This window comes from Xyrauchen texanus, chromosome 29, assembly GCF_025860055.1.
Source record: "Xyrauchen texanus isolate HMW12.3.18 chromosome 29, RBS_HiC_50CHRs, whole genome shotgun sequence".
In the NCBI taxonomy this organism is placed as follows: Eukaryota; Metazoa; Chordata; class Actinopteri; order Cypriniformes; family Catostomidae; genus Xyrauchen; species Xyrauchen texanus.
This window is the reverse complement of record NC_068304.1, coordinates 37,974,730-37,999,514: the sequence shown is the minus strand read 5'-3', so window position 1 is coordinate 37,999,514 and position 24,785 is coordinate 37,974,730. Positions and strand designations below refer to the sequence as shown.

At 39.7% G+C, this 24,785-nt stretch overlaps 1 pseudogene; it reads right to left on the bottom strand.

Moving 5' to 3' along the window:
- The window catches only part of LOC127623329 (Golgi apparatus protein 1-like), a 53,894-nt pseudogene extending 29,122 nt beyond the window's left edge, over nt 1-24,772 (bottom strand).
- Nucleotides 24,773-24,785: the final 13 nt, after the last annotated feature.

The following is a 24,785-nucleotide window of genomic DNA, read 5'->3' as shown; positions in this document are numbered from 1 at the left end:
GACCTATTATGCAAAATTCACTTTAACGTGGTGTTTGTACATAAATGTGAGTTAGCAGTGTGTGTACACAACCACCCTACAAATGTTTAAAGTCCACCCACTCCTCTTACTTACTATTAATGAAAAACAGTGAGTCAAAATGAACGGTTTTCGTTTCTGCTCTAAAGTGACATCAGGTTAGATCAGGCCACGCCCACAACTGGTGACAGACTCCGCCCCTGAGTGATCTACACACAGTCAGCCATATTTTTCTGCGCTGGAGCAGATACAGTGAGAAGAATAATGTCTCATAAGTGTTGTGTTGTTGTCTGTAAAAGTGAACATAAGAGTCTTCATGTACTCCCAGCATCAGAGCCACTGAAGACGCAGTGGACATGTTTTGTTTTTGAAGGAAATGTGCCCCAAAACTTGCAAAAATGTGTGGATGTTTGTGCGAATCATTTTCCACCGGACTGCTTTGTGAAGGAGTGTCAATATAAAGCAGGATTTTCAAATTTGTTTTATTCTCAAGCATGGATTAGTACAACTGTTCATGTTCCAGCTTTATAGCCTGAAGATGTAAGTATCGCATTTTATATTTTGTGAATGTTTGCAAAATCGCCTTTCCGAATGTGTTTGTTAGCTGATTCCATGGCTAATGCAGCTAAAGTTACCCTTGTCTCTTATTGTATTCACAGAGACCAGATATACATATATACACATTTACACTGTCAGTCATATTGTTTCTGATTTGTTGTTTCTGTAGTAACCAAAGCACAAGCTGTAAAGGCACAGCCCTCTTCCGGAAAGGGGGCGGGGAGCAAAAGCTCATTTGCATTTAAAGAGACACACACAAAATCCGCGTGTTTTTGATTCCACCCAAAAAGAGGCATTTATAACATGGTATAATAAATGATCCGTGGGGTATTTTGAGCTGAAACTTCACAGACACATTCTGAAGACACCTGAGACTTATATTACATCTTGTAAAAAGATGGCATAATAGGTCTCCTTTAATGTTTATGGAGTCGGACTGGCCCCATTCAATTCCATTGTAACACATTATTATTATAATTTTTTGAATAAACGAAGGACGAATCAGACTAAATTTTGTGGTAATCAACGTTATGCTACAAATGCTGTCGATTGAACTCAGAACATTCCTTTAAGCTCTCTGAATCGCATCTATGCTATGCTGTCTATCACCACAGACAATCATTTTCACTCATCCCAAACTAACAAAAACACACAACAAAAATGGTTTGCAGAAATGCATTTTGTAAAAGCACATAAACATACAAGTCAACCGTACAGAGCAAGACATTACAAGAAAATGTTACCAACAAACATGTGTGTTGTTTGATCTGTAAAATTGTCTAACTTATTATCTTCTAATGATTTCTCAGGAGTGAGTCTAAAAAATTATTTTAGTCAAATTATGTGGTAATCGCCAGCATGTCACAGATGCTGTCATTAGAGTTTAACTTGTTTTAAACCCAGATCATTCCTTTAAATGCAATGCATAACAATATAGCAGTAATTATACACGTCGCACCTTTTCCGACATTGCTTCTTCAAATTTATGGTTGAAAAGACATTTATACACTCTGCCCTCTCCCACTTGGGTCTGAAACACACAAAAAAGACATCCATGGAAACATTAAGCATTGAGACATCTAAACAAGTCAATCAGAAGATATATGACACTTAAAAGTCACACATCTGATGTGTCTACATCAACACATCTCCCGCATGTACTCCTACACGAAGCAGCTGTGTGGTCTAATCCTGTCATACTTACTCGCAGCACCTAAGGGGCAGCTGTCAATCAACGCTCATGCTGGCCCGCCCCTTTTGTAAGGTGCTATACGACTAAAAAAAAAGTCCATTACTAACCACTGGCTAGTAAATATTCTGAGAATATTTACTAGCCAGGCTGAGAAGAACTTAAAGGGATAGTTCACCCAAAAATAAAAATCCTCTCGTCATTTACTCACCCTCATGCCATCCCAGATGTGTATGACTTTCTTTCTTCAGCAGAACCCAAATTAAGTATTTTATAAGAATTGTTAAGCTCTGTAGGACCATTCAATGCAAGTAAATGGTGACCAGACATTTTAACACACAAAGGCAGCATAAAAATAGTCCATAAGACTCCAGTGGTTTAATCCATGTCTTCAGAAGCAATATGATAGATGTGAGTGAGAAACAAATCAACGTTAAAGGCATGGATTAAACCACTGGAGTCATTTCAATTACGTTTATGCTGCCTTTATGTGCTTTTTGGAGCAAAGTTCTGGTCACCATTCACTTGCATTGCATGGACCTACAGAGCTGAAATATTCTTCTAAAAATCTTCATGCGTGTTCAGCAGAACACACATTGGGATGGCATAAGGGTGACAAAATTATACATTCTTGGGTGAACTATCCCTTTAAGCCAGGGGTGTAAACAGAGTTTAGTTCCAGCCCTGCTCCAAAATGCCTCCATGTAATCTTCAAGCACTCCTGAAGACCTTAATTAGCTGCTTCAGGTGTGTTTAATTAGGGTTGGAGCTAAACTCTGCTGGACTGTGGCCCTCCAGGAACTGAGTTTGACACCCCTGCTTTAAGCACTGTGATCCTTTTACTGAACAAAAAGCAGGCAATATGGAAGCTGGATTCAGCCTAGTTTTTTACAGCGTATTGTGTCTCGTGAGTGAGTGCCATGAAGAAAATTGACCTTATTTGGCTGTAGTGGGCTCTGAAGTGAGCTGTGATATTCCATATAGTTACATTTACATTGCATTTAATGACGTCAAACTCTTTCAGTTTTAAAGCATGATACAGACCATCAACACGCCTGTTGGATGTTAGAAGGTAAACTGTTGCAAAACTCAAGAGCGTGTAGATTTTGTACTTGTACAAGCAAGTCAATATTTATTATGCAAGTAAAAGTTTCCTCTTGCTTCGTTCCGTGTATTGTTTGTCCAAAGACGAAATCCAAACACTCCATTTTCAGTTTTGTGTCTCCTTTAATATCATTTCTGTTATTTATAGTCAGTTGGTTATCAAAAAGGTAAAAAGAAACATTCATTCTAATAACACATTTCACTGATGAGGTAAAACAACTGCTTCTTCGCTCTCGCTAATGTGCACTGCGCTCATTCAACAGTAAACAGCCATCCATATGAATCCAGACTGGAGTCTTATGGATTACTGTACTACTCAATCAATGGTGAGTGATGGCGGTGGCTCAGGTGGTAGAGCGGGTCGGCCACTAATCGTAGGGTTGGTGGTTTGATTCCAGGCCCACATGACTCCACATGCCGAAGTGCCCTTGGGCAAGACACTGAACCCCAAGTTGCTCCCAATGGCAGGCTAGCACCTTGCAGGTCAGCTCTGCCATCATTAGTGTGTGAGTGCGAGTGAATGGGTGAATAGGACACAGTGTAAAGCACTTTCGTAACTACAAAGTTTAATAAAGGTGCTATAAAAGTGCAGACTATTTACCATTTACTTGCATTGTAGATGGTTGCTACATAGATTAATAAATCGATCTTGGGATTTCAGAATCAATATCGAGATGCAGCAGAAAATCCAAATTTTTACCCAGTCCTAATGTCAGGGAGGACAAATATGCAAATCACTTTGAGGCTACGTAATTAGGTCATTTGTGTTGCAATTACGTGAACTAATTAGGTTTACTGACAAAGAAATAATAAACTAAACCAAGAAGAAAAAACTTGATTGATTCATGTGGAACCGATGATTAAATCATGTGAATTCAAAGTATCTTTTTTCCAGTGCAGGCCTGGAAAACACAATTTTAAAATTCCCTAAAATTTCCATGTTTTCCTGGATATGAACTGAGATGCAGCCATTGAGATGGATGTGGGTAACCATTCAAACATGATCATGAGAGGAGACTTCGAGATTCTCTGAGTTTTGAGTGAGACAGACAAGCTGGTACGTACGTTTTCACAGAAGCGCTCCCGGTCTTCTCGGCAGGAGAAGTAGAGGTAACGGTCGAGGTGAAAGTCATCGGCTGACAGTTCAGCCACCCTTATGATGGCCTTCTTACAGTCATCTTTGATTGGATGGGCCTTTTGCTGCTGCTCTGCCTCCCTCACCAGAGCTCGCTCCAGACATGCAATCACCTCACCTTGAGAGTGCAGGTCCTGAAACATAAAAAATAAATTACTAGGCTCACACGCATGGGACAACTCAATTTTGAGTTGGTTTAGGACACCACATATGCTAGGATGTACGTTTGTTTATATACCAATAAAAGAGGAAAAACAGAAGATTAAAGCAAGAAAGTGATAAATGAACCACAAGTACAAAATTAAACACAATGGAAGTGAATCTGGCAAATTTTTGAACGTTAACATACTCACTGTTTCAAAGGTATATCCACATTACATAAACAATGTGCATGTAAACATGATTTTAGCATGATAAAATCACTTCCTAATCTTCTGTGTAAAGTTATAGCCAATTTGTTGCCATGGCGATTAGGGCTGGGATAAACGATTATTTTTTAAACGATTAATCTAGCGATTTATTTTTTCGATGCATCGATTAATCTAACGATTCATTTTTTCAGTCCGATTCGATTTCGATTCGATTAATCGACTTAGACAACACCGTAATACCGGTTTCATCGGGGTGGGGTGTATAAAATGTAAAAAAAAAATTTGCCGGAGTTTGATTGACTGGCGATCTGATCAATCAATCATAATACGCCATTTTTGTCCGACAAAGTAGTCAGGAGAGAGAAGATTAACGCCGGTGGATTTGAATTTGAATAATGGATTGTAGGCTACTGTACTGACATCTTTCCGCAGTTAAAACAACAGTCCTTCTGATGTAGGCTACATTCATGTTTAGCCTATTTGATGCTATAAGTTAACCAAGGAAAAGATGATCGGTTCACGAGCAGCTTTAACTGAGGCAATCTGTCACGACACATTAAAGAGCCACAAAATAGTAGGCCTATTTATGGTTTAATTTTCTTTGAATGACCAAATTTGAAAGTTGAGACTTTATTAAATGTTACCTGCTTGGTCCTGTCTGTCAGCGCTTGTCAGTGTCCTCTATGTATTTTTCACTGACATTCATAGCTATAAGCTTATTATTAATAGCTATGTTTAAAACTTTAGGTGTCGCATAACGTATTATAGCCTACTCCAACATCGAAAGTGCAAAGTGGGGAGTTGAAAAAAACTTACGGTGCTCTGTCATCTGCAGCTGCAACCGGTGGCGCCTCTTCAGATGCTGGTGCATTGCCGTGGTGCTAGAATGGAAGGCCATATCCATTTTGCAAAGACAACATATCACGGAATTGTTTCCTTTTAAATTAAAGAATTCCCATACTTTAGAGGAACGAGTGCATGCCGCCTTGCACTTCTGATAGTCTGGGGAGCCACTTGTGTTGCTACTACTACTCGCCGGCGCCGCCATCTTTGTTTTGGGTCCGACGAATCGACGCGCATATTTTGCGTCGACGTATTTTTTGCGTTGTCCCAGCCCTAATGGCGATGTAACGTCAACAAACCCTAAAATGACTGAAAATAATGACAATGTAAAGAACTTTACAGCTAAAATAATAAATGCGTTTTAACAATAGAATCAATGTAAGAGCTTTTATAAAATTATAAGCTTCACATTTCTGCCTTTAAATCCTCCAAAAATTGGCCCCCATTGACTTCCATTGTAAGTGCCTCACTGTAACCTCCATTTTTACTTTTTTAAAGATAAAGGAGGGACAAGTCGAAATTACATTTTTGTGGTAATCAACAATATGCCACAAATTCTGTAGACTGAGCTTAACTTGTATTGAACCCGAATATTCCTTTAAGGGACCCATAAACCAGAAGACCAAAAACCAAGGAATACTTCCTGATGACAGTTTCTAACAGCCCATGAAACACCACTCTCCAAGGCACTATCCAAAGTAACTTTGTAAACTAAGGTCAATGATTACATTTGAACAGTCATTTTCATTAGGGGCAAAATCTAAAAGAAACGTTCCGGGTTCATAAGTTCAGTCGACATCAACCGTCTCACCTGAAACAAAATTAAGGAAAAACAAGCTTACATCAGGGCGTCTAGGGGTCAAGAATTGACACAGGAATAAAAGCGGTTGAAATGTATAGCTGCAAAATGTGACAAGTGTGATGTAATCGCTTAATCGCTTACTAGCTTTACAGCTCAAACAACTCAAACTACAGTGCAAAAAACATTTTCTAATTTCTGCTTTTAAACTCTCTGAAATGTCTTTCCTTCATAGACTCCCTTGAAAGTGCATTATTGCAAACATGATTTTTCCTTTTTTATTTTACAAACTGAGTGTTTAAATTCTTTCTGCAGTACTCAACAGCATGGTCAAAGATGTTAGTTTCTTAGTCCTAACATAATTATTCTGCAAAGCCCGTGATCTAAAAGACAAGATGATCACACCCACGACGAAGACAAATATAAAACTCTTCTTCTACCTTTAAAACTCTTTAGTAATTTGCAATCTTCTACATGTCAGTAGCACTTTGAGTTTAGCTATTTAAAGTCAAGGAGCAGACAAGTCTAAAATTAACTCTGGCCTTTTTATAATTCCTGCAGAGAAAATAAATTCTCATTTGCATGTGCACCCGGGGGAACGAGGGAAGTGTGGCGACCGGGTGCCCACGTTCCAGCATGCCCGTAGGAGCGTCGACGTTTCAGGAATGGTCATCTGGTGCCAAGCCAACATCTTTTGGGATATTCTAGAATGGCCTGAAGGTTTGCGGTTTAAATCAGGCTGGGTGTCAAAGCGATCTCTGGTATTACTGGAATGCAAGCTTACTTTTTCTCCAACGCTGATGCTTCCACACTGCAGGGTGTTGATGTCTTCTCTGCATTTGTCCATGAAGCCGCAAATAAGCCGATAGTCGCTGAAGATGATGGTGGTCATTTTGGTGATGTACTGATTGCACTGGCGTTCCGTGATGTTGCTGCGGTGATCCACCAGGCAGGACATCAGATAGCCTTTCCTCTCTCCTCATCTGCACACTCTTTCAGCTGAGAAAAACATTAAAAGATGTTTTCCCAAAATGTGCATGGAAATTGTACCATCCCTTTAACGCTCTTCATTATCCGCAGAGTATTACATGAGACGGAACAGTCAAGGATCAATGCAACAGAATTAAGATTCTCAATTAAATCTGGAGTCAGTTTCTATAATGGTGATTAAATTGTCAAACACAAATGTGTATCCACACACACACACACACACACACACACACACACACACACACACACACACACACACACGTTAGTGAGAAACTTGTCTTGTCTATTGGGATTCATTTTAATTATATTATCACAGCTCTAAGTGCAGTCAAACATAAAAGCATACTGCATTACTAATGCATTATGCATAGTGTCCATCTACATTTATACAGACATCAACACACACACACACACACACATGCACACGCACACGCACGCACTGAGCTGTACTGCTGCAGTCTCAAAGAGAGCATGATTAACTTGTTGGGTAATTGAAGAACAATACGTTGAGCCCTGACGGAAACTGACCTCTAACATGGTGCTTGTGCACACTTCCAGTGCCACAGACTCAAACTTTGCATCTGTAGTGAGATTTAGCTTGTAGTTCCACAATAACTGCCAAAAAAAAAGAGAACAATGCATATCAATGTCAACCATTCAACACGTGACATTCTTTATTGGAAAATCAGTGAACTGAATAACCACAAACAGCCCAGCACTGTATAAACATGAACTACTGCTTGTTAATGAACTGCTAATCGCAAAGCCAAAGTGAAAACACAGTCAATATGACGCTGAAATACACATTATACACAATGTATAAAATATGTTATATAAAATGTACAAAATTTAAAACATTTATTTAAAATAATATATTGTGTAAATTTATAATTACATAAAAATATCATTGAAAATATATTGCACACAATTTATAAAATCAAACTTTGATTTTACACAATGTATTACATAAGCATATATGTAACGGATCTCTACTTGTTTGGGAAAGGAAGAAGCAGGAACCGGATATCAATCAACAGATATTTAATAAAAGACTGACAAAGACTTAACATAAACAAAAGCGCAGACACACGAACACTGCTTTGTGTGTGTCTCTCTCTCTCTCTCTCTCTCTCTGGCGTCCCCAGCTCCTCCTTTAATCTCTCTCCTCCCTCCTCCGTGTCACATACCCACACCGCCCAATTCAGGCCGAGGAATCTTCCGGTCTGACTTACTCCCTCTCCTCCCTTCCTGGAGGGGAGGAGTTGCCCCTTTGGCCATTCGGGACGGCAGCTGCTCCTCCGCATCCCGGCGGACGGCAGCGGTTCCTCCGACATTTCCATCCATAGAACTGGTGCTCACTAGATGTTTTGTTTTTGGCACCATTCTGTGCCAAATTTGGTAAATTCTAGAGACTGTTGTGTGTGAAAATCCCAGGAGATCAGCAGTTACAGAAATACTCAAACCAGCCCATCTGGCACCAACAATCATCCATACAATTATCTAATCAGCCAATGGTGTGGCAGTAGTGCATAAAATCATGCAGATATGGGTCAGGAACTTCAGTTAATATTCACATCAACCATCAGAATGGGGAAAAATATGGTGATAGTGATTTGGACCGTGGTATGATTGTTGGTCAGCATTTTGCCTCTCAGAAACCAGATTGCACATTAGTGACATAATTAGTGACTTCTAACTGTGCTGATAAATGTTTATCAGTTTCCAATTTTAAAAATGTCGGTATCAGGTCTTTATATAATTATTATCGCATAATGAGAAGGGTGACTCAAGCCTGAATCATTCGTCTACATTTCCTGCATCTCTGATTTGTGGAGCAGACCTCTTCACAGCGGCTGTAACGAGAACATCAAAGCACTGAATATGAGGGAGTGAGATCAGGAGCAGATTCCCCTCTCGAGACATCACCAAATTAACTGCATGCTGCCGCCATCATTAGACCGTGATTAGGCCATTATTTTTCTGAAATGACTCGCTGATGCTCCCGATCTCTAAATGCTTCTGACACTTTGTCTCTCGTAAAGCTACACAGAACCGGTCTGAAAGAATGAAGCTTGTGTAAAGGGTCTTGTAAACAGGTGAGAATGGTAGTGACATAAAAATAAAGATGATGAGTCATATTTGGGCAGAACGCTGATGTTATAAAGACAGGCCTGTTTAAGCACTTACATGGTTACAGTCACCAGCAATCTCCGTCTCCTGTAAAAGAGAGAGAAATAGAAAGAATTTAGTTAGAATTTTAAGTCATATAAACTCCTTTTATAATATTTTACCATCAATTTTTTGAGCTCGACAGTCCAAGTTCCCATTCACTTTTATTGTGTGGAAAAAGAGCTTGGAATTACTTGGGTTAAACAAAAGACAAAATATCAAATGGAGTAAATGATGACAGAATTATAATATTTAGGTAAAACCCTTTATGTATCTTCAAGCCTCACAAACAGTGGCTCCTGTGCTCTGTCAAAACTTGACATTTTCCTCCCGTGGTATTTACCTCATAAGTCACGTCTGGTTTTCCTCAGACTAGCTGTGTGTGACCACTATCTGCTTGCTGTCAACAAACACAATCCGCAAGCGCTGAGTGACTCATAGTGCATGTAAATGCAATAAGCAGTTGTCAAGGGACGACAACACAGGCAAAAATCAATGCACATTCACATACAAAGTTCTAGCAACGGCTTGACTATAATGTGTCAGCCCGTTTATAAGGACTTGCATGTAAAACAGAAATTCTACCTGTGCTAACACAACAAGGTGTTGCACGTAGTATAAAGTTGATGGAATAGGTTACTAGGGCTGGTATTGATACACATTTCCCAATTCAATTTGAATCCGATTCACAAGATCTTGATTCGATTCAATATATGGGGCTTTTCCACTGCATGGTCCAACTGGACTCAACTCGACTCTGCTTGCTTTATTGTGGTTTTCCACTGTGGATAGTACCTGGTACCTGCTACTTTTTTTAGTACCACCTCGGTCGAGGTTCCAAGTGAGCCGAGACGATACTAAATGTGACATCAAAACCTTGCAGATCACTGATTGGTCAGGGGGAATCATCACTAGATTTCCAACACGTGACATCAACCCGCTAGTTTTAAAGTTAGCAACAGCGATAACAGTATCATTTGTTCACGCGACTTTCGAATTGTGAAAAAAGAAATGGCTGTGCGCAAAACCACGCTGTGGTCAATAAACGGTGTGCAGGCGGTCCACTCGTTAGCGATGAGCGAAACGAAAATGTCTTTCAGGAAGTGTCTCATCTGTTGTCCGCACACGGCTACCACCGACCTACCGACAGTGTAGGGAAAAAGTGACTACAGAACCATGGAAGTGGAACAACCAAATGGACGCTATCTAAACCAGCGAGCAATGGGAGGGAGAGTGCCATGGACGCAGCCAAGATAGAGGATGCAACTATGACGATCAGCCTATAATCCCACCCACGTTGAGGGGCACTAAACTGCAGTGGAAATGCAAAATCAGAAAAGCGAGTAGAGTTGAGGCGAGTCGAACCGTGACGTGCAGTGGAAAAGTGCCTATAGATTCATATGACGTTATAATGTTCCTTTTGCATACATTTCAAATACACGATCTTCCAGCTAATGCGGTTAATTATGAAGAGGTCCTTTTAACTTGGTTCATTAGGAAAATATTAAATCTCACAAATTATATTGGATTACTTTTTCATTATTTTGGTCACATTTTGTTTTGTTTTTAAATGAATAAATTTTCGTTTTCAAAAAAGCAAAGGGGGAATATAATTTACAAATCACTACTTTTTGTTTTTACTAACAGTTTTCTTACTGTCCCAACTTGGAATTGGGGTTGTACTAGTATACACATAAATTAACATTAACCAAGATGCTGTAAAAGTATTGTTCATTGTTAGTTTACCCATTGTTTTCACTAAAGGGAACGTAGGGTTACAGATATACCAAAAGAAACACTGGAGCACATTTACTTGACACCTATGGCAACAGGAGGCAACACTGAGCCAATATCTAAGAAACGAACGGCACTGGCGTACAAACACCACAACTAATCAGCAGCTTCATCATTAAAATTCTTGATGGGGAACAGAATACGATATCACAGCAGTGGCCCTAAATAGGAACATACTGATATTTGAGATCAGTCACCACACCCAGATCAATCCCCCAGTTCCTCCTCCGCATCCAGAACATTTCTATTTGTACACCAGGACTAAATACACTCAAGGCGGTTAATAACATATGCAGATCTATTGTAAATTTATATACTGTTGGTTTTCTCAGTATAATATAAACATTAAATATTTATATTAAACATCAAGTATGTTAAATATATATATTTAAAACAAATTCAAATTCTGATAAATACCGCATAGTTGTTTGACTGTGTGGAAGTTTAAAACAAATATTTAAATACATCCATCTTCTATAGACGCTTGTCTCGGGCCGAAGGCAGGGAAACACCCTGGACAGGTGGCCAGTCCATCACACAGACATACACAGTCACACTCTCACCTACAGCCAATTTAGGGTCACCAATTAACTTTTTGGAGGCGGGGGAAGCCGGAGCACCCGGAGGAAACCCAAACAAACACAGGGAGAACATGCAAACTCCACAAAGAAAGGCCCAGTTGAGCCAGGACTCGAACCCTGGACCGTCTTGCTGTGAGGCTAACCCGGTGCTAACCACTGAACCACCATGCCGACTATTATTTCGGCTGACTTATGATTCCAAAAGATCTCTCATACTTTTTTCTCGTACCCTCAACCAAAGAATTGATTCAAAAGAACGATTAATTTTCTCCGCGATAAGTTTTAATCAGTGATATCAATCCTTTGTGTCTTTTTCTATTCCAATTAATTTGTTTCACACTGTAATCAATAACAAAATAAAGAAGCTAAATATCAAAGCATATGCTTTAGATCACATAGCAATGAGGGCTGGTCAATGGGCGAAACAGTTGAAATGTTAACGGTCTCAATGGAAAAAGCATCAGTTAGTAGCTTGAATCGAAGTAATTATGAAGCAAGAGGAAACATTATATATCACTGGACTTGAACAGATGAGCTCAATGCTCAGTGACATCCGATGTCTCTTTGCAATGCATATCAAGGTGGTTTGAAGTCAAGTCATATGAAATTCATCCATGGCTCCCTATTAAAATGATCTCTGGCTTCTCTGTAGACAACTGTGAATACAACCGTAGTTTTTAGAGACAGGCCTTAAACATTACTTTTCAAACATTCTTTGCTCGTACTTGGCCATCCATTGCATTTCTATGACGGAAGAGATGATGCTCGCTGAAGTAAACACAGTTTTACACAGTCCTAATAAGGGCTTTCCTACAACTTTCAGAGGCAAGAAAAACAAGGCCAACTCCTCAGCTCCTTATTGACTTCATATGGATCCAAAATTGGAGGTTGGTGTTTGCAATTAGAGTTTAATCAGAATCTCAGGCCCATGTGAGTCTCTGTTCTGATGAAACAGGCCTCCAAGAGCCGAACAAAGTCTAAGGGAAAAGGTTTACAGCATGACAAAAACAAGACACTTTCTCTAATAATTAAAAGGGAATAGGAACTAAGAAGGACAAAGACGTCTTATCATATGTGTAGCAAATCTCCATTATAAAGACCTTAAATTCCTTCTTAAAAAAGAACATCATGTTTGATTTAGGCAATTCCTTGCTTAAGGGAGAACCTTCAAAATAATTAGACTGATTGGAACACCCTATTGACATCTGACTTGCATTCCTATACATACACATACGTAATATTTCAACCATGCACACTGACCCTTCATATTTTTCTATTTAACGCAACAACCTCCTGGAGTACAATTGATAATCTTGTATTTCTACAAAGACAAAAAACGGTTTGGCTTGATTGATATGATGCTTGACACAATGTGGTACTATTTTCCAAGCATACAATTAAATAATTAGGGGGTAGTTGGATAAATAACATGCCCATGGACTTTTTCTTAGGTTGTTAGGTAAACATTTATATTACATTTACATTTATGCATTTGGCAGATGCTTTTATCCAAAGCGACTTACAGAGCCCTTATTACAGGGACAATCCCCCCGGAGCAACCTGGAGTTAAGTGCCTTGCTCAAAGACACAATGGTGGTGGCTGTGGGGATCGAACCAGCAACCTTCTGATTACCAGATTACCAGTTATGCTTTAGACCACTACACCACCACCACTCCATTAATGTATCAGGAAATATCTAGAATGCTGAATAACAATCATCACAACTGTTAATGTTAAAACAGGTAGCATGTAAATTGATAAACACACATTTCCTCTGAATAAATCCATTACAATTAGATGTGCAGGATGCTCACTTTAGACATAAAAAACATTGGTTCTTTATTTTGTGATAAGATGTTTAGTTTATTAATCGATGTATTTCGAGTTATTAATCGTATGCACCTGTAATTGTACAGTATATTTACCACTACTGCTAGTTAAATAAAGCCGTTTTGAGGGACACAAATCCCTTCTCTGTGTGTCAGTGATATCACCTCTGCAGCAATGCGGACAGAGGCAGGTTTGGATCTGTCATAACAAATAAGGCAAAAGAGAAGACGAAACAAGACACGGATGAGGCATCCTCAAAAAGAACGAGCTTCAGTCAGACTGACACCTGATAAAAAGGTGAAGTTTCATTTGGTCAGGGATTTGGTTGCGGTGAAACGCATTTTATGCATAAGATACATGTACTACATTCGTGATATGAACACCAAGAGAATTATTCAAACACCTGACATCTCCAGAACCCCTTCATATCCTGGAAAACAACCCCACCTGCACTTGCTTTGCACATGTTGATGTGTGAACACAACTTCAAAAACATTTCACCTGTAGATGTCCGTTCATGTGGCTTCTTATTAAAACCAGTGCCAAAATCTTTGCATTGGATTTGTCACACATTGCAACTTGAATTTCAAAGGGATATTTTTTATATTTTCTACAGAAAGAGTGGTGCTTGCCCATGCAAAACTAACTGCAATGAAGCTAGGGTGTTCTGGATGTTTTTAGGCAGTTGCTACCACCACCAAACACCAAAAACACACTAGCAACCACATGGCAACACATAATAAAAAAAGTATGTTTTGAGTGGATTTTAATGTGTTGCTGTGGGATCGCAAGGGTGCTTCTCCCAATTTGGAATGCCCAATTCCCAATGTGCTTTTTTAAGTCTTCGTGGACACGTAGCGATTCGCCTCAATCCTGGTGTCCGAGGACGAATCCCAGCTGACTCCTCATCTGAGACCGTTAACCCACGCATCTTATCACTTGGCTTGTTGAGTGTGTTGCCACGAAGATGGCTTCACGCCATCCACCACTGCATTCACGCACATCTCACCACGCGCCCCACCAAGAACGAACCACATTATAGTGACCACGAGGAGGTTACCCCATGTGACTCTACCCTCCCTTGAAACCGGGCCAATTTGGTTGCTTAGGACAACTGGCTGGAGTCACTCAGCACACCCTGGGATTCGAACAAGCAAACTTCAGGGTTGATAGCCAGCATCTTTACCACTGAGCTACCCAGGCCGCTGGGTGGTTTTAGCGTGTTGTTATTCAGACACTAGAGTGTTCTAAGTGGTTTTAACATTTTGCTATGCACCCATATACAAATTAGAAGTTCTGGCAAACCACTGTGGCAAACTTTGCCACTCAAATGCAAACTTCTGGCAATAATTTGCTGCAAATTGCAAACTCATTCGCATGTGTTAATAATGAGTGGCAAGAACGCTAGGGTGCTCTGGGTGGTTTGTTTGTGTGTTGATAAGATGATGCCAGGGCGATCTGGATGGTATTTAGCTTGTTCCGATAAGGTCGCTAGGGCGATCTGGATGGTATTTAGCTTGTTCCGATAAGGTTGCTAGGGCGATCTGGATGGTATTTAGCTTGTTCTGATAAGGTCGCTAAGGCAATCTGGATGGTATTTAGCTTGTTCCGATAAGGTCGCCAGGGCGATCTGGATGCTATTTAGCTTGTTCCGATAAGGTCGCTAGGGCGATCTGGGTGGTATTTAGCTTGTTCCGATAAGGTCACTAGGGCGATCTGGATGGTATTTAGCTTGTTCTGATAAGGTCGCTAGGGCGATCTGGGCGTTCGCCTTGTTAGCGTGTTGCCATTTCAAAACTAGGGCGTTCTGGGTGGTTTTTAGCATGTTACAATTCGTACACTAGGGCACTCTGGGTTGTTTGTGTGCTTGTTGCTATTTGGCCGCTAGGGCGTTCTGGATGGGTTTTTAGCATGTTGCAATTCCTATGCTAGGGCACTCTGGGTTGTTTGTGTGCGTGTTGCTATTTGGTCGCTTGGGCGTTCTAGTTTGTTTGTTAGCATGTTGCTATGATGACGCTAGGCCACTCTGGGTGGTTTGTTTGCATGTTGCTATGATGATGCTAGGGTGTTGTTTTAGTATTTTGCTATTCGGTCGCAAGGGCAATCTGGGTGGTTTTTAGTATGCTGCAATTCATTCGCTAGGGCGATATGTTTTTTTTTTAGCATGTTGCAATTCATACACTAGAGCACTCTGGGTTGTTTGTGTGGTTGTTGCTATTTGGCCGCTAGGGCGTTCTGGATGGGTTTTTAGCATGTTGCAATTCCTATGCTAGGGCACTCTGGGTTGTTTGTTACCATGTTGCTATGTGAATGCTAAGGCATTCTGGTGGGTTTTTAGTGTGTTGCTATGCTGTCTCTAGGCCGCTCGGAGTGTCTTTTGCATGTTTCTATGTTTGCCAGTGCGTTCTATGTGATTTTTAGCTGTTGCTATTCGGTCACTTTTGTTTAACATTATTTGTTGATGCATAACCATTTAACAGGCTGCCAGCATTAATAATCACAACATGATTATGAAAGGATATAAAAACCAATAAGGAGACAACTCAGCACCCAATTACCTCTGTAGCTGTGACTGAGATGCACTGAGTGAAATTACAGAAAATAAAACATCCATCCGTATGTGCAGTGAATGCTGTGACCTGGAGATAACGGCAATTCAACTGGGTTCTTTATTATGAGTCAGAAACTCCGGCCCACTGTTTTTCATTTTACTTTCATGATTTACAACAAAAAATAAAAAGAACAAACAAAGGCTCGGTCACTGTCCATCATACAATATGCCTTAAAACAATAGCTGTTGAATGTTTATGAATATTCTAAGGAGGCAAAGAAAATAAATGTAAATCATTTACTGCACTACAAGCTTTACACCTGTTCCTGAACTAAGGAGGTGCACATCGCAGCTCTTCGTGCTAAATCTTTTATGTGACAAAACAAACAAGACAGATGCAGCATGTTTATTTTGGGCTTGACAACTCTGTTAACTGAATGTAAAACATCAATGATTCATAATTACCGTGCCTGACTAAGCAATGCAAAGAAATCCTTTATTAAGCCATTCTGCCTCAAAGAATCGCATTCTCATGACTCTTTTTAAGCAAATATATCTCCCCTCATTTCGTTTAATCTAATTAGGCGTATCAAAAAGATTAAAGCTATTGTATTGAACTGTTATAACCCCTGTGTTGTCCTCACTAAATCAAATGTCAGCAGGTACAAAAACTGGCTAGCTATTTTATGAGTTTTCCACGGTCATCAAAAAAATAACAAAACTTGCCCAAACATCAGTTATGAGGTCAATGGAGGTCATTAACAACAACAACAACAACTGGCTGAAAACCACAAACCAAATTAGGCACATTTAAAAACCATATTGGTGCTCTTTAACTCCTCATTTAAACCTAACCAAAGACTTTATGCTTTATCCAAACCCCAAACCTAACCATGATTTTAATACGAAAATAACTGGTGTACCATGGAAGAAAACATTACGGTTTGAAATGAGACGAGGAAAGCGTATAAAAGGTTGCTGACATACATCAATCATTTGTATCGCTAAATAAAAATGGAAACGAGTAACCAAATTTGTTCACAGACATTTATTTTCTCAAATAAAGTGTTGAATAGGAGGCTAGATTAAATTTGATGCCTGTTTAGAATAGAGTTGAAATTGAGTTGACTGATTAAAAGTCGTAAATTTTTATATGAGCCGAGATGATGATTTCACAATCTCATACGAATTAGGAGTTGTCGCGAGACTATGTTGGTCGACTTGCATCTCTTATGCGCCTCATGTGAGGAGCACTATTAGTGTCATGCGAAGTTGCTGTCTGCTTAGTGTGTTCCAAATTAGTCAATTTTAGGTTCCTTTTCAGTAAGGATACAACTTCCTATGTAGGCAACACACTAGGTTTTGGAACACAGCTAGTGTTCGTCAACATCACTGGCCACCTCAAGACCATGCATCACTCTTTGGTAACATAAAGAGCTGAAAACGCCACAAGACACCTGGTCGCTCCCACAGTGGGTCATTGTACAGGTTCATTCAACTTCATTTTAGATTCATTAGCATGGCAAATCGACATCTCCAGACAAATAGCTTTACAGTCTGGCTGTTAAAAGGACAGCCACACATAAACTCATCAACAAAGAGTGTAGCTTATTCATCATAAAGTTGCTTGATAAACCGCAAAAACACATTATCCTAGCTGCCTCTCACATTCAATTGTACCACATCAAACAAATGTTTGACTAAGAGCCAAGCTCTTTCATTTATTTTATCTGGGTCTCCCCTCTCAGCCCTGGACCCTGTGGGAGGGTTTTCACATCAGTCACGCTAGCTGCTTTGTTTATGCGAAACCCACCGAGGCGACCCACCAGCAGAGGAACCTGCTAAAAATGCAAATGAAATTGAGGCAGATGTGTTACAGTTGTGCCACGACCACATTACAGCGTTTGACAAGGTTCATTCAAAAAGACCGACCCAGAGGAGTCTGACCTCTGGGAGACGTGAGAAAGAGATTTATAGACATCATTTACCTTCTTCAGGAGACCACAGCTGTGACGGTGCTTCTGCAAAGCAATTATCCCAATAATTAAAGCCTCAGTCCAGACTGCTGAAGCAACCGTTCGCAAGCCAATAAACGTGGCATGCCGGGGAGGAGGAAGTGACTACAAGCCGAGTTTGCAGCTTGTCTTGATGTTTGATTCATGCTAGCATAATTAGTATCTTCTCTCTGTTGCGCAAGCCAAAATTGGTGGAATACTGATGGCATTGGTGCTTGTACTGGGTCAGCGTTTCTACAGGAAGTCACGTAGATTAGCACTACGGGTTCCAAACAAATGGATTTCAACTAGGTTGCAGATAGCATTTTCTGATTTATTTGTGCATGGTGCTTGCCAGTGCAAAAGTTGGCACCACGATTACACAATCGTTATGATCATTTAAACTCATGACCTTTATTTTTTTACATTTAATACATTACCATACAATTCATATTTATCTGTGTCAAACACCAAATTACACATCAGAAAGATGCATTGGAATAGCCAAATATGGGCCAGAGTAGGTCTGGGCCCACCCAAATTAGACCCAGGCCCACACAGAATATTAGACATTATTCTTTGACTTCAAATATATATTTATAAAATGCATAAATTCTGATTTCTGAAAATGTGAAAGAACTGTGTGCAAGTGCGGCTTTTCAGTTAAGGAAAATTTGGTAAAAAAGAATTTGGGCAAAAACTTCCATCCATTTTTATTGAAGCCCACCTAAAAATAATTTCTTGGCTACGCGGCACGCCCTTGGAAAGATGTAATACTTCAGCTTCAATATTTCCCACGATTTTACGAATCTTACAGCAAAGTACAGGTCTCTGCGGAACAACAATGGGCATTTCCAAATCTGTGGACATTTTCAAACCAGGATGGGCTTTTTTTAACCATCCAATGAAAGTAGGGAATCTCAAAATAGTAATCAGTGGGTGTTTCCAAACCAGGATGGGCGTTTCTGAACTATCTCAAAGTAGTAATCAGTGGGCGTTTCCAAACCAGGATGGGCGTTTCTGAACTACCCGATGAAAGTAGGGGATCTCAAAGTAGTAATCAGTGGGCGTTTCCAAACCAAGATGGCCGTTTCTGAACTATCCGATGAAAGTAGGGAATCTCAAAATAGTAATCAGTGGGTGTTTCCAAACCAGGATGGGCATTTCTGAACTATCTCAAAGTAGTAATCAGTGGGCGTTTCCAAACCAGGATGGGCGTTTCTGAACTTTCCAAACCAGGATGGGCGTTTCTGAACAACCCGATGAAAGTAGGGGATCTCAAAGTAGTAATCAGTGGGCGTTTCCAAACCAAGATGGCCGTTTCTGAACTATCCGATGAAAGTAGGGAATCTCAAAATAGTAATCAGTGGGCGTTTCCAAACCAGGATGGGCGTTTCTGAACTACCCGATTAAAGTAGGGGATCTCAAAGTAGTAATCAGTGGGCGTTTCCAAACCAAGATGGCCGTTTCTGAACTACCCGATGAAAGTAGGGGATCTCAAAGTAGTAATCAGTGGGCGTTTCCAAACCAGGATGGGCGTTTCTGAACTACCCGATGAAAGTAGGGGATCTCAAAGTAGTAATCAGTGGGCGTTTCCAAACCAGGATGGACGTTTTCAACCATCCAATGAAAGTAGGGGATCTCAAAGTAGTAATCAGTGGGCGTTTCCAAACCAAGATGGGCGTTTCTGAACTATCCGATGAAAGTAGGGGATCTCAAAGTAGTAATCAGTGGGCGTTTCCAAACCAGGATGGGCGTTTTCAACCATCCAATGAAAGTAGGGGATCTCAATGTAGTAATCAGTGGGCGTTTCCAAACCAGGTTGGGCGTTTCTGAACCATCCGATGAAAGTAGTGGATCTCAATGTTGTAATCAGTGGGCGTTTCCAAACTAGGATGGGCGTTTCTGAACCATCCGATGAAAGTAGGGGATCTCAATGTAGTAATCAGTGGGCGTTTCCAAACCAGGATGGGCGTTTCTGAACTATCCGATAAAAGTAGGGGATCTCAAAGTAGTAATCAGTGGGCGTTTCCAAACCAGGATGGGCGTTTTCAACCATCCAATGAAAGTAGGGGATCTCAATGTAGTAATCAGTGGGCGTTTCCAAACCAGGATGGGCGTTTCAACCATCCAATGAAAGTAGGGGATCTCAATGTAGTAATCAGTGGGCGTTTCCAAACCAGGTTGGGCGTTTCTGAACCATCCGATGAAAGTAGTGGATCTCAATGTTGTAATCAGTGGGCGTTTCCAAACTAGGATGGGCGTTTCTGAACCATCCGATGAAAGTAGGGGATCTCAATGTAGTAATCAGTGGGCGTTTCCAAACCAGGATGGGCGTTTCTGAACTATCCGATAAAAGTAGGGGATCTCAAAGTAGTAATCAGTGGGCGTTTCCAAACCAGGATGGGCGTTTCTGAACTATCCGATAAAAGTAGGGGATCTCAAAGTAGTAATCAGTGGGCGTTTCCAAACCAGGATGGGCGTTTCTGAACTACCCGATGAAAGTAGGGGATCTCAATGTAGTAGGTAAATCATGTAAAGCGGTTGAAAAACATTTTCAAAACACAATTACAGATATCTATAATTAAGTTCTTGCTAGTTGAAATTCCAGTTTCACATACTGCATCAGCAATGTACTACTTACTAAGATTTCAGATGAAGAGTAATATACTGAAGAGTAATATAAGATATTGTAAAATTCTTTCTTACAAGTTACATTCACATTACAGATAATCCAATGACATGAATAGAGTCCAAAGAACATGGTAAAACATTGTACTTTTTGTAAGTGCAGGCTCATCACTGTGATATGGGGAGGGCATGTCCTTTCCTTTTACACAGATGCAGACATTTTCTGCTTTAAACATAATTTATACCATCAAATACAGCGTTAGCTATATGTGGCAGCGGGGCGTGGTCAAGCGCCGTCCGAGAGGAAAGCGGTAAGGCGCTTGACCACGCCCCCGCTGCCACACTATAAAACACAATCAAAACATATACGTGAGCATGAAATTAACTTGCAACCCACAATTTCACAATTTTAAGAGGCAATGATGAATGATTAAACAAAAATGAACAGTGCACATCCAACTGCATTGAGGCTAAATGTAATTAAGATATTTAAGGTTAATGCTCTATCAAGTATTAAATCAACAAAACCGACCTCCCAACCCTAAACCTAACTATAGTCTCAGAAAAAGCAAATGTGCATGAGTGTCCATTTTGTCCATTTTGTCGTGTTTCTGCGACACTTTCGTTTCACGTATCGACTCGTGTGCTCTTCGGGACTCGTACCTTAGCATTGCAAGTGAAATTTGATTGCACATGAGTTCATAAATTTAGTTGGTTATGTAATGCAAACGTTAAAATACAAATACACATAGTAAATGTAAAACATAGTGTTGTGTGAGGAACAGGGCGAAAAGTAAGTGTTTATGAACTGATGATCTGCCGTTCGTGCAAAAGGGAATAATTGTTGTTGTAGCGCCTCTAGTGTTCATTTCATCATCAAACTGCAGTGATTCGTACAACGAGGTATTGCAACACTTATCTTGGAAAGCTAAAACAATATTCTTGGCTTTACAAAATTACCATCTGTGGTAATCAATTGCATGCCACAGATACTATCGAAGAATCAACATGTACTGAACACAGAATATTCCTTTAAACACAATCATCTTAAAAAACAAACAAACCATTTGTTTCATGAAAGTCTCAAAAATTTGACAGAAAGTATGTGTACTATGGAGTGGTGGTGGCGTAGTGGGCTAAAGCACATAACTGGTAATCAGAAGGTTGCTGGTTCGATCCCAACAGCCACCACCATTGTGTCCTTGAGTAAGGCACTTAACTCCAGGTTGCTCCGGGGGGGATTGTCCCTGTAATTAGTGCACTGTAAGTTGCTTTGGATAAAAGCATCTGCCAAATGCATAAATGTAAATGTAAATATATAAAAGTACCAAAAATACACTCAAAAAATAATTATAAGATTAGATAAGATTTGCGCATTTAAATATCATAAAAAAATATATAAAATTAACCAAATAAAATGTACAAATTTTTTTTTTTATTAAAAAAACATCCATTGAAAATTACACAATTGAATGGTAAATATAAAATTGAAATGCGTATTTGGATTTGAATATTTTGAAAAATATTTTTTGAGTGTACATCAATGTACCAATACAACAATGTATTCTGTAATTTGCCCATGTCTGTACTATACTAATACATTTGTAACCTTAAAAGTTAAATGAGTTAACATTAGCTAATGCATTATGAGCTAACATTAACAATAAACAATAATATATGTTAATAAATTCTGTGTTAAAAAAATAAAAAAAATAGGATTGTTCATTGGTTCATGATACTGCATTTACTAATGTTAACAAATAGAAAATTATTGTTAAGTGTTACCAATGTATCAACTGAAATGTACATTTATCAAAGTATAAATGCATCAAAGGTAATGTACAGTTGTGTTCAAAACAATAGCAGTACAACGTAACCTGATGAACTGTTATAAGTAGCAGTGATATTTCTGCAATGCAAATAATTGAATTACTTAGATGTAGTCGTGTCATAGAAAAACAACAGGCCCAACTGTCATGACACGCACGCTGCTTGTTCTGAGTAATTGACTCATTCATTGAAAGGGGTGTGTTCAAAATAACAGCAGTGTGGAGTTTAATTTGAGAATTCATTCATTCATTCTGTAAAAAAACAAAACAGGTGTCTTTAATTGTCCTATATTAAGGAAGAAGTGAAGTAAATGTTTCATACATTGTTATAAAATATTTTTCCATCTGAATTGCTAAATAAAATGGGCCGTTCCAACCATCATTTGGGGATCAACGTAATTTGATTCAAAAGTTGATTGGAGAGGGGACAACGTATAAAGAAGTGCAGCAAATTATAGGATGCTCAGCTAAAATGACCTCAAATGCTTTAAAATGGCAACAAAAAACAGAAACACGTGGAAGATAACGAGCAACTACTGTTAAAATGGATCAAAGAATGGTCAAAATGCCAAAGATTCAGCCAATCAATCACTGCCACAAAGATCAAAGATGATCTAAAATTACCTGTAAGTACTGTTACAGTCAGAAGACGTTTGATCGAAGCTAAGCTTCCAGCAAGAAGCCCCCATAAAGCACCATTGTTGAAAAAACAGCATGTGCAGAATCGGTTAAAACTGGCCAAGGAACACATCGATTGGCCCAAAAAGAAATGGCGTAACATTCTGAGGACAGATGAGAGTAAAATTGTTCTTTTGGTGTCTAGTGGTCATCGACAGTACGTCAGGTGACCCCCGGGTACTGAATTCAAGCCACAGTACACTGTGAAGACAGTGAAGCATGGTGGGACAAAAATCGTGGTATGGGAATGTTTTTCATACTACGATGTTGGGCCTATTTATCGTATACCAGGGATCATGGATCAGTTTGAAGCAAGCAACATCTTGGTTTCAGACAAAAAGGATTGAGGTAATGGAGTGGCCAGCTCAATCCCCTTGACCTCAACCCCATTGAAAACTTGTGGGGTGACATTAAAAATGCAGTTTCTGAAGCAAAACCCAAAAATTCACAGGAACTGTGGAGTGCAGTTTGTTTATCCTGGGTTGAATTACCGGTTTAGGTGCCAGACGCTGGTTGACTCGATGCAACGCAGATGCACAGCAGTTATGTTATAAAAAACAATGGTTATGCAACTAAATATCAGTTCATTAATTTAAAGAAGATAAATCTTGAAACATGTCAACACTGTTTTTTTAACAGATTAACATTCCTTTCTTTGCTTCCTGTAAAAGAATAACGCAGACTTGATCAAATGTGTAAATGCTTTGATTTGGAATTTAATGTCTAATGTTTCCACTACATTTGAAATATGGAAATAAAAGCTATTAAAAAATATTTGCACTTTATCCGCTTTTATTAACACACTGCTATTTATTTGAACACAACTGTATCAACTGTAATATAACAATCAATGCATCAATGTATCAATTCATCAAATGTATCAATATCCCAAATGCATCAATGAATCCAGTGTATCAATATACCCAAATATTATGCATCAATGTATCAAATGTCATGAAGCAATCAATGCATCAATATGCCAAATGCATCAATGTATCAATGCATCAAATGTATCAATATACCAAATGTTATGCATCAATGTATCAATGCATCAAATGTATCAATATACCAAATGATATGCATCAATGTATCAATGCATCAGATGTATCAATATACCAAATGTTATGTATCAATGTATCAATGCTCTAATAATAGTATGGATGGCAATATCTAATATAGTATTCCAACTGAAATGAGCTCAGATGTATTACTTCATCTTATCTACATTACTTCAGTGTGTTACTCATAGTGATAATGGCAGGACAGGGGATAAAAGTGCCCTACTGATGCTTCTCACCCTGAGATTCGCTTCAGGTTCATAGTGATAATAAAGCAAGACTCCTGTCTCACCTCCTTCTTGTCCTGAAGGCATTCCAGCACGGACAGGTTATTAGTCCAGGTGTGCTTGGGACAGAGCCGGGTCACGTCGTCCCGGCAGGCCTGTTCTTCTGCCAGCTTCCAGCCGGTGGATCTCCTGGACTGAGAGCCGGAGGACGCGGCAGCAGCGACGGCGTTATTCCCGGGAATCGGCTTCGCGGCTCTCAACTGCTGGTGCATGGCGACGGCCGGAGGATGCACATTCCCGAAACCTTGAGGAGGTTTAAGAGCGAATACTGAGAGAAAACAGAGCGACATGAGGAGCAGCAGTAGCTGAACACGTCTACACGACGCCATCTTCGGCCACAACAGCTGAATAGTGCTACGCGCTACCCCTGCTGAA